The sequence below is a fragment of the Suricata suricatta genome, chromosome 9 (assembly GCF_006229205.1).
Source record: "Suricata suricatta isolate VVHF042 chromosome 9, meerkat_22Aug2017_6uvM2_HiC, whole genome shotgun sequence".
NCBI lineage: Eukaryota > Metazoa > Chordata > Mammalia > Carnivora > Herpestidae > Suricata > Suricata suricatta.
Genome location: NC_043708.1, coordinates 15,648,500 through 15,659,738, shown reverse-complemented (window position 1 = coordinate 15,659,738; position 11,239 = coordinate 15,648,500). Strand labels below are relative to the sequence as shown.

Genomic DNA, 11,239 nt, shown 5'->3' with positions numbered 1-11,239 from the left:
TCAGATTCATAGAAAACCCACAATGTCTTTTTAAGTGATATGTATACGGTAAAGAGCCACCAGCCTAAACTAAACTTAAAATAAAGTAAAATTTTATGAAGTCAAATTTTATTAAAGCTTTTGGGACCCCAACTTTATAAAGTCAGGAAATAAGTTGAGAAAATTTCTCAAAAGACATATTTTCTAATACCCTTCTCTGAGTCGTTAAAGAAGACTATAAAAAGGAAATAGTTCACAGCGTGGTCAAGACTAAGACATCAGAACTAGGCCAATAAAGGAACAATCTGACCCTCGAATCTGAGGCACCTGGCAACATGAGCTTCATTATCTTCAGAGAGGTATCAAGAAGCGACTGTCCCATGCTTCCTACTCTTTCCTTTTGTGATTGGCAGTGCCTATTATGGATATCTTGCCTGGTCTCCTCATTGAATTTGGGTGAGTAAGAAAAGGATAACCTTAGTTCATGATTCTCTATATCATAAGGAGCCACATCTGAGGAGCTCCATGTACTGAAGCTGATGTAAATCACAAGACTCTGAACTTTGATACTGATGTTGATTAGGTTAGACTCAGCTGTCCTATGAGTAGATGGATGTATTTTATAAATTGAGAAGGGAAGTCTGCAAAACATGATTGCATTATTGACCCTAATTCTTTTTTCTCCATCTATGCCCTTTATCCTGTAACATTACCTATGATCTCCTCTACTCTGACTTTGGGTTCAGCCACATGATGGTTTAGCCAATGGGATATTAGCAATGTGATTCAATCAGCAGCTTGAATAGCAAACTTGTGCTGGCAATCTTCTACAGCTGTGATTTCCCCCTCTTGCCCAGGATAACCTTTGGGAGGGTGAAAGATGTAAAATAAAGATGATTCATCTCAGTGAAGACCATTCTAGATCAGATCAAAGACACATAATCTAGACAAGTTAGTAAACCCAACTGGGTTAAGAGATGAGAAGAACTGCTCATTGAAGTCCAGCCTACATCACTAACCTGTAGGCTCAAGAGCAATAGCAAATGGCTGTTATTTTAAGTCACAACATTAAAAAAAAACCCATTTGTTATGAAGCGTTGTTGTGGCAACAGCAGCTGACAGATTGTTCCAGGTAAAAGGAGAGGAGAGATGTGTTTCTGTGGTCTGCCAAGAAACATAAGACTATATTTTAAATAATGGTTTTTGAGCAATTATTCTATTATTCTCAGTTGCTTTACATGTACTCAATCATTTCTTATAATTCTTATAATGAACTTTAAGTAAATGCTATTACAATGCTTATTTAGTCAATGAGGAAACTGAGGCATAAAAAGGTTCAATAATCTACTTGAATTTACACAGCTGATAAGTAGCTGCTGTCGAAAGAACACTACAGGAAGACATAAGTGTGAAATATGAGCATTAGTCTGTGACTCACATTGAATTTTGAAGTCAGCAAGATTGTCCAGTAGATCACAGATTTAATTTAACAGTATAGGAAAGGTCAAGATTGTATATTGAATTGGAGATGAGTAATAAAAAGGAAGGGCAAAAGAATAAGGCCCAGAGAGCATCAGGAATCAAGAGGCAGACAGAAGTGGAGACAGTACAGGATAATAATAATAAAAATGGTCAGAGAAGAGGAAAGAAAGGTTGAGAAAAGTGATGTAAGAGAAAAGAAAGGAAAGGGGGAAGTAGGCCACTGTGTTCCTTGCCCCAGAGAAACTACAATAACCAAGGACTGGTTAGTTTCTGTTGATTTCAATAGTTTTAAGACTATTTATGCCAAGCTTTAGTAGATTCAGAAGGGATTGTGAATTCCAAATGTAAAATGTGTGATTGTGGTCTACTCTTTCCTATCTTAAAAGTAAATATGCAAAAGAAATAACAGTTTTATCACTGAGAAGAAACATGAGAAAGTAATTAAAGAGAAAAATAGATTTTAAAAATGATGGTAATGCAATGAAATCATACCTAAGATAGGAAGGGTTGTGGTCAAGAATTAAACTGGAAGAATTTGTCTTGAATAAGTAAGTAACTGTCTCTTTCGTGGAGGAAAAGATGGAAAGTGGAGATGATAGACTTAATGCAAGTGAGTTATGTATATCAGTAGTTTGGAAGGTAAGAGATCTCAAAGCTGGTGATCAATATTTTGCCCAGTGAAATACAACATTTTCCCTCCACTGAAATAGGGAGCGAATAGAGTATTTTAGGAAAATGGCTGTGGAAACTTCTAAGTGATGTTAAAGTCCCATTTTTATTCTGAAAATATGAATCTGTGTGAAACCAAAAATGCTCCATTATGTAGTGCCCAGGCATCAGATGCAGAAACAAAGATGATTAATCCAGTATTAAGGTTGGTTGGAAAGGAGGAACAGAGGAGAAGAAATGAGGAAGTAGGAGTTGAAGATAAGAGAGCAGAAAAGTAGTCTATGTTGGGTTTCCAGGAAAGAACCTGGAGGTGAGGAAAATAAATAAGAAACTCCCCCACCTCTCAAAACACACGCACGCACTACCACTAGACTCAGAGCACATTGAACTTTTCTCTGTTCCTTGAAAGCACCAAGTATCTTCTCAATGCAGGCCTTGTTCCAATGATTTCTTCTGTCTGGCACAGCCTTCCCTAAGATCTTATTGATTTTTTTTTCTTAAATTTTTAAATATTTATTTATTTTTGAGAGACAGAGACAGCGCACAAGTAGGGGAAGGGCAGAAAGAGAGGGAGGCACAGAATCCAAAGCAAGCTCCAGGTTCTAAACTGTCAGCACAGAACCCAATGCAGGGCTTACACCCATGGACTGCAAGATCATGACCTGAGCTGAAGTCAAATGCTTCACTGACTGAGCCACTAGGTGCCCCTATTTCTTCTTTTTATTCTGATTTCACCTCAAATGTCACCTGCTCTTGGAGATTACCTCTATGGACCTTATCTAAGTGGCTGTCCCCCCAGTCTTTCACACATTCAGGTAAAAGGTAATGTCTTTTGTATTATTCTGTATTATTTTCACAACATCTTTATCACTTGTCCACTCACTAGAATATAAACTGTGTGAGAGCCTTTACTTGGCCTCTCTGTCAGCATATCCATTCTCTTCTCATGGCCCCTGGCGCCCTGGGGGGACTTCAGGCATATGTGTGGCCTGAAATAGAATAGAATATTTCAGAAAATAGAATATAGATTTGATAAGTGGACAAATTCTGAATGAAGGGAATACCTAGAATATGGCTACAGAGCAGTTGCTGGAACAGAGTGTAAGTGAGATTACTGTCATGGACGAGAATAAAGGAGAAGTTCTAGAAAGAGGTCAACGAAATCACCAAATTATTTTTAAATCAAGACTTAGAATACAGAAGAAGACTAAAAATAATGACTCTGGGTCTGTAGCAACTGCTGGGAGTTTTGAAGGAAGGTGAGACAAACCAGAGAATGGCACCACTGACACCTCCTGGCCTGAGGGGCTCAGAATAATGAGCAGGTTTCATTTTAAGATCTTAAAGGGAAATATGGCCCCCAGAGAGAGCCAGTCCTTAATTGTATCAGGAGTAGTCTCTGAAAGAGCTGAATAAAGAGAAGGATGTGTTTAAAATGAATTATTGGTTCCAGATACATAGCATGGGTTTTTTTTTCTGACTCTCTTAGCTTCGTTAAATCATGAACAAAACATAATATTTTAGGGTTTGAGTTAGAGATAATATGGCCATAATGGTGGCAGTGTGGGGACCAGCATATATTAACACTCAATAAATAATTGTTCAATTACCAAATGGATGATGATAAATCTCATCCAAATCCTCATCAAGGATCCAGCACATGTGGCCTTGATTTGATTTGGTTTTCTGTCTCGATGAAAATGTTGACATTGTCATTATGCCCTAGAACAGCTCTACCCAGTATGGTAGCCACTAATCACATGTGGCTATTTACATCTCAAGTGAAATTAGTTGAAATGAAATATAATTTAACAGTCAGCATTTCTGTTCCACTAGAGATACTTCAGAGGTTCAGGAGCCACTTGTGGGCCAGTGGCCACACAAGATCGGACAGTGCAGATATAGAATGTTTCTCCTATTCCAGAGAATTCTACTGGAGAACACAGCCATAAAACAAATGCAGCCATGGCAGCTTCTCCTAATTCATTCATCATTTTGCATGTGTTTTTTGATATTTCAATCTATTCTATACTTGTTTCTCTAAGACATTGGAGAACTATACTAAGATACACACTTTTTTTATTATTGATCTTATACTTATGTTTCCTGCAAACATGCTTGGACATCAGGTCACCTTCAGTTTGGGTTTCTTAGACCAGCTTATGCTGGCTTGTTTCAATTTTCTGTGAAACCAAGTTGTTAAAGTCCTAGTGTGCCTGAAGCCTGGATCTTTAAGTTATCAGAGTGAGTAGTGACTGATGAACACAAGAGAAAACACGTTTTCTGGTGTTGCATTTTAGAAGAGGATGTAGGGACACCTGGGTGGCTCAGTGGATAAAGCGTCTAACTCTTGATTATGGCTCAGGTCGTGATCACAGGGTTTGTGGGTTCAAGCCCCACATGGGGCTTTGTGCTGATGGCACAAAGGATTCTGTCTCTCCCTCTATCTCTCTTAGCTTAGTTAAATCATGAACAAAACATAATATTTTAGGGTTTGAGTTAGAGATAATATGGCCATAATGGTGACAGTGGGGGGACTAGCATGTATTCTGTCTCTCCCTCTCTTTCTCTCCCTGCCCCTTCCCTGCTCATGTACTCTCTTGAAATAAATAAATAAACATTAAAAAATAAAGAAAAAATAGGAGTTGTACATGAAATTATATTCCCTGATGGGCAAAGATGTGTCTGAAACCAAAATGCAGGTAAATACTTTATTCGAGCTCCTGATGTTATCATTTGTCATTCTTGATTTTTTTAAAAAGTAATTTTAGAATTTTTTTTGCTTTGATCATCGGTATTGTTACTCAACTTTGGTTTAAACTTTTCCTCAGTTGTCTTCCTCTTTAGCATTTTGGTTTTAGTATTTCTTGATCCTTTATGTCTGCAATCTCATCAGTGTGTATTTGTGTCATTTAGAGATTATAATTCAAAGTTTCTCCTTCTCCAGAGCGTAGTCAGCCTTATTTATTCATTGACCTTCTTTCAATTTGATGGAAAAGTTCATTTTAATTATCCAAAATTCAAACATGCATTATACTATGCATATTGAAGGTAAATATTGCAGAAGGAATATACCTTTACTATGTAAGTAATGCATGAATAGTTAAGTTTCTAAGTATGTGATATGCTAATGGTCTTGCAGTTCATCAGTCTGAATTTGAAATAAATAAATAAATATATATATATATATATATATATATATAAACAGAATACAAAAATGTACATAGCCTTTAAAAATCTTATTACTGTTCTTATGTTCGGCAAAGAAATGATGTTAAACCAGATGGCAATCACACTGTGCCTCTGAAGTTCCTAAAACATGTTTCTGAAAATCAATTGATTTAGAATTTCAACTTACAGTTTTTAGCAAGTATTCACAATAGTGATGAACAGCATACAATTTTAGAATCTTCTTTAAAAATGTACCTGAACCGTATTAAGCAGCTGCAGTAACATATAATGAAGGAAAATGGATTCTTCTTTCAGCCTCAAAGTCTGAAACCTTTGCTGTTTTCTTAGATTTGCTGGTGCTAATCATGAGATCTAGGTAGCCTCCTGCAAAAGTGTTAGCTGTCTACTTAGAACTAGAGAGGGATGCACATAGTTCTTTGATTTGAATGGCTACTGAGAATGAAGCTGGAGCAAGATTAACAGTCTCGTCTATATCTATTGGCTTTGCAGATGTTGCAAACTACTTTTACCAATAATCTAGCTTTTTGCAGACATGTTGTGCCTGGCCTTCCATGAGCCACATTTGTAGCAAAGTGGAGATGTCTTTACTTTTTAATAAATGCTTCTGTATTGGAGAGATACAGCATCAGCATGGTTCAGATTAACAGCAGTTTAGTGAGTCTGTGTCTGTTCCAGGGCTCAGCACACATTCTGATTATGGCAGTGCTAGCCTGTCTCCAATGTGCACTCAGAATGCCTGGGGTATCTGTGACCCGGGCTAATGAATTGTGGAAAGATAATTTCCTCTGCCTATTTTTCCCTTTAAACAAATTGCAGCCTCATATTTCAACCAAATGACCTTTCTAAAACTCCACAGTGACTAATTATAAGAGAACAAGAGGGAATTTACTATTAACAGAAATGAGATTAAGTTTTGCTATAACCTTGGGAGGCAACATAGCCAATGATGTTTATAATCTGGGGTGATTAGAAGGGGGTCTCCTCCAAAGACTGCTGCAGATTGCTCCTGGCGCCGTGCTGCTGAGCTGAGTCTATTCGATGCCACAAAGTCAGCAGCTTAAATTCCCTGTCTGGTTTTTATGTTGCTAATAATCTTCAATTTAGTAGTGTTGAAGGGAGGAGGGAGCCAAGAGGAATAGAGAGGATGAGGGATTAAGTGACAATATGAGAAAATGAAAATAAGAAAAGGTAACAGAAAATAAGTGAAGTATAACTATCCATTCCCTAAATATTAAGAATCTATTATTTATAAGGCATGGGGTTTCTGGGTACTTAGAGGCCCGAGTGAAAGAGACATACATAGCATCCAGCTTGGTGCTGCATACAGTCAAGTTGGAGAGACAGCCCAGACATAAGAAAGCAAGTAAATAAAAATGTCGTCACAATTTGTGAAGTAGTCTAAAGAAAATGAATAGAGTACAGAGATTGTTACTACTAAGAAATTCTCCAAAAATAAGGGAATGGGTTTTAGATTTAAGCTGAAGGACGGGAAAGATATGGACGTTGGAACATCTTAGAAAAGAGGAAAAGGGAACAGTGTGTATGACATCCAGGAATATGAAGAAGATAAGCTCATATGTTAATGGTACATAGGAGGCCTGATAAGACAGAGAATGAAAGCATCTAGACGATACCAAATTGGAGGAGGAATTGAGACATGTGTCAGACCCTCTAAGTCTTGGATGGCGATCAATATGTTTGATTCCAAATGATGAGATTTCTTCAGGGTTTTGACTACATGATGTGTCTGATTTACATGTATGGGGAGTGGATGGGTTGAACATGGACTAAATGGGCATGGTAGAGATGAGTAAGGTGATTGTATCAGTGTGGAGACACCCTACAGGGATGGTGGTCAAGGCACTGAATAAAGCAGACATGGAGACGTATGCAAGTATTTTACAAGCAAAGAGTTTTAGATTTACTGAGGGACTGGATGTGAGCTGTGGACCATTTCGAAACATTTCTCAGATTTCTGACTTGAGCAGCTTTGTTGATGAATTGAAATATGTCAAGTAGGCTGTTATAGGTTCTAAAGCTTTGCAAAGATATCTAAGCTAATAAATTAGTCATAGTTCCCCAGAGAAACAGATCAATAGGATACTTGAAGGCACAGATATATACATGGATATATATTGAGATATATAGGATAGGTAGATAGATAGATGATAGATAGATAGATAGATAGATAGATAGATAGATAGATAGATAGGCAGCTAGATAGACATTGAGAGAGAGAGAGGCAAGAAGGGAGAGATGGAGGGAGAGAGGGAGACAGGTATTTATTGTAAGGAATTGACTCACATGATTATGGAGGATGACACATTTCAAGATTTGCTGTCTACAAGCTGGGGACTCTTGCTTTAATACGGGTGTGTATTTTCAGTTGCAGCCAGAAGGGCTGAGAACAAGGCATACCCCTGGTGTACTTTCAATCTGAAAACCAGCAGGCTCAATATCCAAAGGAGAACCAGTGTTTCAGTTCAAGTTCAAAGGCAGGAAAAAAACTGATGTTCAGGCCTGAAAGTGACTAGTCAGGCAGAAGGAATTATCTCTCTGCTCAGCCTCTGTGTTCTATGCAGACTTTCTATTGATTGGATGAGACACACTCTCATAGGGAGTGCTGTTTTAAGTACTCTACCAATTCAAATGTCCACCTTATCCAGAAACATCCTCAGATGCAGACCCAGAATAATGTTTGATCAAATACCTGGGCACCTTCTGGTCCCATCAAATTGACACACAAATAAGCATCACAGCTAGAAATAAAAATTTGAGCCCTACATGAATAGAGGAAGTATTTCAGCCATGGGGGTGAATGAGCAAACACAGAAGTGATATACAGATAGAGGAGTAGAGAGCCTAGGATCATCCCTTAAGGAACTGCACATTTTAAAAGTTAGAAAGAGCAGGAGGATCCAGAAAAGGACACCAAGAAGGAATAGCCTGGTTCCGGGAACACTTGATAAGCAGGAGAACTATCATTCACTCCCCACTTCCTACTCAATGAAATTTACCTTTGTTTTAGGTAATTTATGGACTTTCGGTGTTCATTTTTCCACTCTTGCTAGGCTCCAGAGTACCCACCTGACTTTTATTCTATGTCTGTTAAGAGTCATATCATTTTTTTTTTAAAATTATGATCCATAATACTTAAAAATTGTGTGAAGACTTCTTTTCCTAACCAGAAGTTCAGTTTTTTGAGTATTCAGATTGTTTGTTTGTTTGTTCTTATTCCCCATGGGACTCTCAGAATATACCTTCTGTATATTGTAATTGCTGTGGTCAATGGTCATTGCCTTCTCAGAGATTTCTTGTGCTATGAGCTTGAGAAAACTAAAAATAACATTCCCAGACACCTTCCATATGGTTCTATATGTAAGTTAGATATTTGCCAAACAGAAGCAATGGCTTGAGAATTGGGAAGTTGTAAGTGATTGTTTTCCTTCCCCTTCTGGCAAGGAGGGCTGCGATGTTAAAAACAATGGTGGCCCCACACAGGCTCTGTACATGTTGCATCACAAGGGCAGCCATCAAGGCTCCTTGACCTCCAGAACATGGCTGTGTGGCCACAGAGCTGCATCCTTAACAATATGTTAGTGTCCATCTGACTTCTCCCACCTTCTGACAGTTTTTCAAACCTGTAATTCCCTATGTTCAATAAATTTATGCTCAAATCATGCAGAGGCTTGAAGAAATGAAATTAGAAAGCAATTATGACATTGCTGTGACATTAACTGCAGTGAATGTGAAGTGAGTCTCTTTGGTCAGGCTCTGGGATGTCCCAGAACCCTGTGGTAATAAGTGACATACAGACGATAGTAGTAAGTCAAGACTGAGACAGAGGCAAAGGGAAAAAGAAGAGCAGAAGCTTAAAGAGAGCTCATCTGTGGAGTTCGTGTCTGATAGGACAATGAATATACCCAAAGGGATGGAAGTTTCCTGGTAAAAGTGCAGAGAGGTTGACAGTCCCAGGAAAATTGGTTGAAGAAACTTATATCTAAAATGCATCATTTGGTATATTTTTAATATTCAAATATAAGAGGCTGAAGTACTATATGTATGAAATATTAAAATGCTAATGTATATTTATATCACATAACAAGAGCCTAAATGTCTGACATCCCAGCTTTGATTTCTCACTATACATAGGGCCCTCATGCTTTCCAAACATTGCTTAGATTTTTGCCATAATAGCTCCCTTCATGGTGGAAAGACAGCTTTGGCAGCTGGAGGCAGTGTGTCTTCAAACCACAAAAACACAAGCAAGATGAGAGACTCACACGTTCTTTATCCCATGCTCTTTCTATTCCAAGAAAAATCCTTTCCAGAGCTCACTGCTTACTTGCCATACCACCTTCAAGAAGGCTGAGGTGGCAAGCGTCTATTCTTATAGGGAATGGAAATTAAGTGTTATAGGCTGAATTATATCAGTTAAAATTTACATAGTGAAGTCCTTACCTTCAGTCCCTCAGAATGTGGCCTTATTTAGAAATGACATTATTACAGATACACTAGTAAGTTAAGAGGAAGTCATCTTAAAGTATGGCAGGTTCCTCATCCAATATGACTGGTGTCTTCCTAAGGGGAGCACTCATGTAAAGATTGGAGTTGGAATAATATTGCCCCAAGCTAAGAACTTGCAAGCTAAGAAACTTCTAGAATCTAGGAGGAGGCATAGGACAGAGCCTTCCTTAGTGACTTTGGAGGGAGGAAATAGGGCCCTGTTAACACCTAGATTTCAGACTTCTGACCTCCAGAACTGTGAGACCATGAATTTCTGTTGTCCTAAGCCACTCAGTTTACGGCACTTTGTTACAACAGCTCCTGGGAACAAATGTATTCAACATCTGTAAAAGCGACACGAGTTTCCTTAAATGTAGTTAGTAACATTTCCTTTAATTTAGATCGTTAGCAGAGATATCCTAAATCTCATAATATTTAACAATATTTTTTAAAGAATTCTGAAATATAAGGCAGAGTCATCATAAACCTGGAAATATATTTCCCAATATTCCTAAGTATTTCTTTTCATGGGTTTTTAGCTTTGATTATAGTTTTTATTTATGGAGATAATTCTATTTTAGGTAATTATCCTGATGCATGAAAACTGTGTGAGACAAAGAGGCCTAGACCATGCCACGTTCCCCATTGTCTTGGCATCATCAGCACACCTAGAGGCAGAGCATGGTATTGCAGAGAAGAAATGGGAACCTTCAAGGCTTTTTGGAAAAGTGTCATATTGAAACTATGAATCCAATTATGTAATAAATCCTGATTTATACTTATTTAATGTTAGCAACACAACTTATTTTTTCATTTCTAAAAGAAGAAATTAGTAGAGATACAAAATTGATGAAGCAAAAATCGATTAATTAAGGCCATCATATTAGAGTTGCAAAATGTGTGTGTGTGAGAAGGTCTGGCAGCCTTCAGGACACTCTTTTGTGGGAAATCTTAGGCAGTACATTCGCTGCACTTACTATGGGGGAAAGAACCCAATTTCATTCAATGAATTTATTGTAATGGAATGTTTATTTCAAATAAATAACAGGCTCCTAAGATCCATCCAAGTAACAATACTGGTGTGACACCTTCACTCATAAAAATAAAATGCACACATATTGAAAAACTAGCACACCAGAAGGGAACAATCCTGGAAGACCACGGCCAAGACATCTTTGCTGCACCAGGAAAGAAATTTAAGTAAATCTTGGGTGTAAGAAACACCAAAAGCCAGGTTGAAAGGAGCTGCAATAAAGGCCTGCCATAGACCTGCATTACTTTCCTTTAAATGAGAAGAATATTATTATGATTCAGGCTTTTGTACCTATTGAAGTCACTCTCTTGCCTTTTTTTTTTTTTCAAGATTCCACTCTTAATAGTCACAGTAACTAAAGTAAAAGGAAACAAGACC

General features: G+C 37.8%; 1 long non-coding RNA gene across 1 annotated transcript; it reads left to right on the top strand.

Annotated features, from left to right (window-relative positions):
* The first annotated feature begins 343 nt into the window (after positions 1–343).
* LOC115301153 lies at positions 344–10,610 on the top strand. The gene is made up of 2 exons (XR_003912994.1): positions 344–435; positions 10,410–10,610. It is a non-coding gene; the product is annotated as an uncharacterized LOC115301153 (long non-coding RNA).
* The last annotated feature ends 629 nt before the right edge of the window (positions 10,611–11,239 follow it).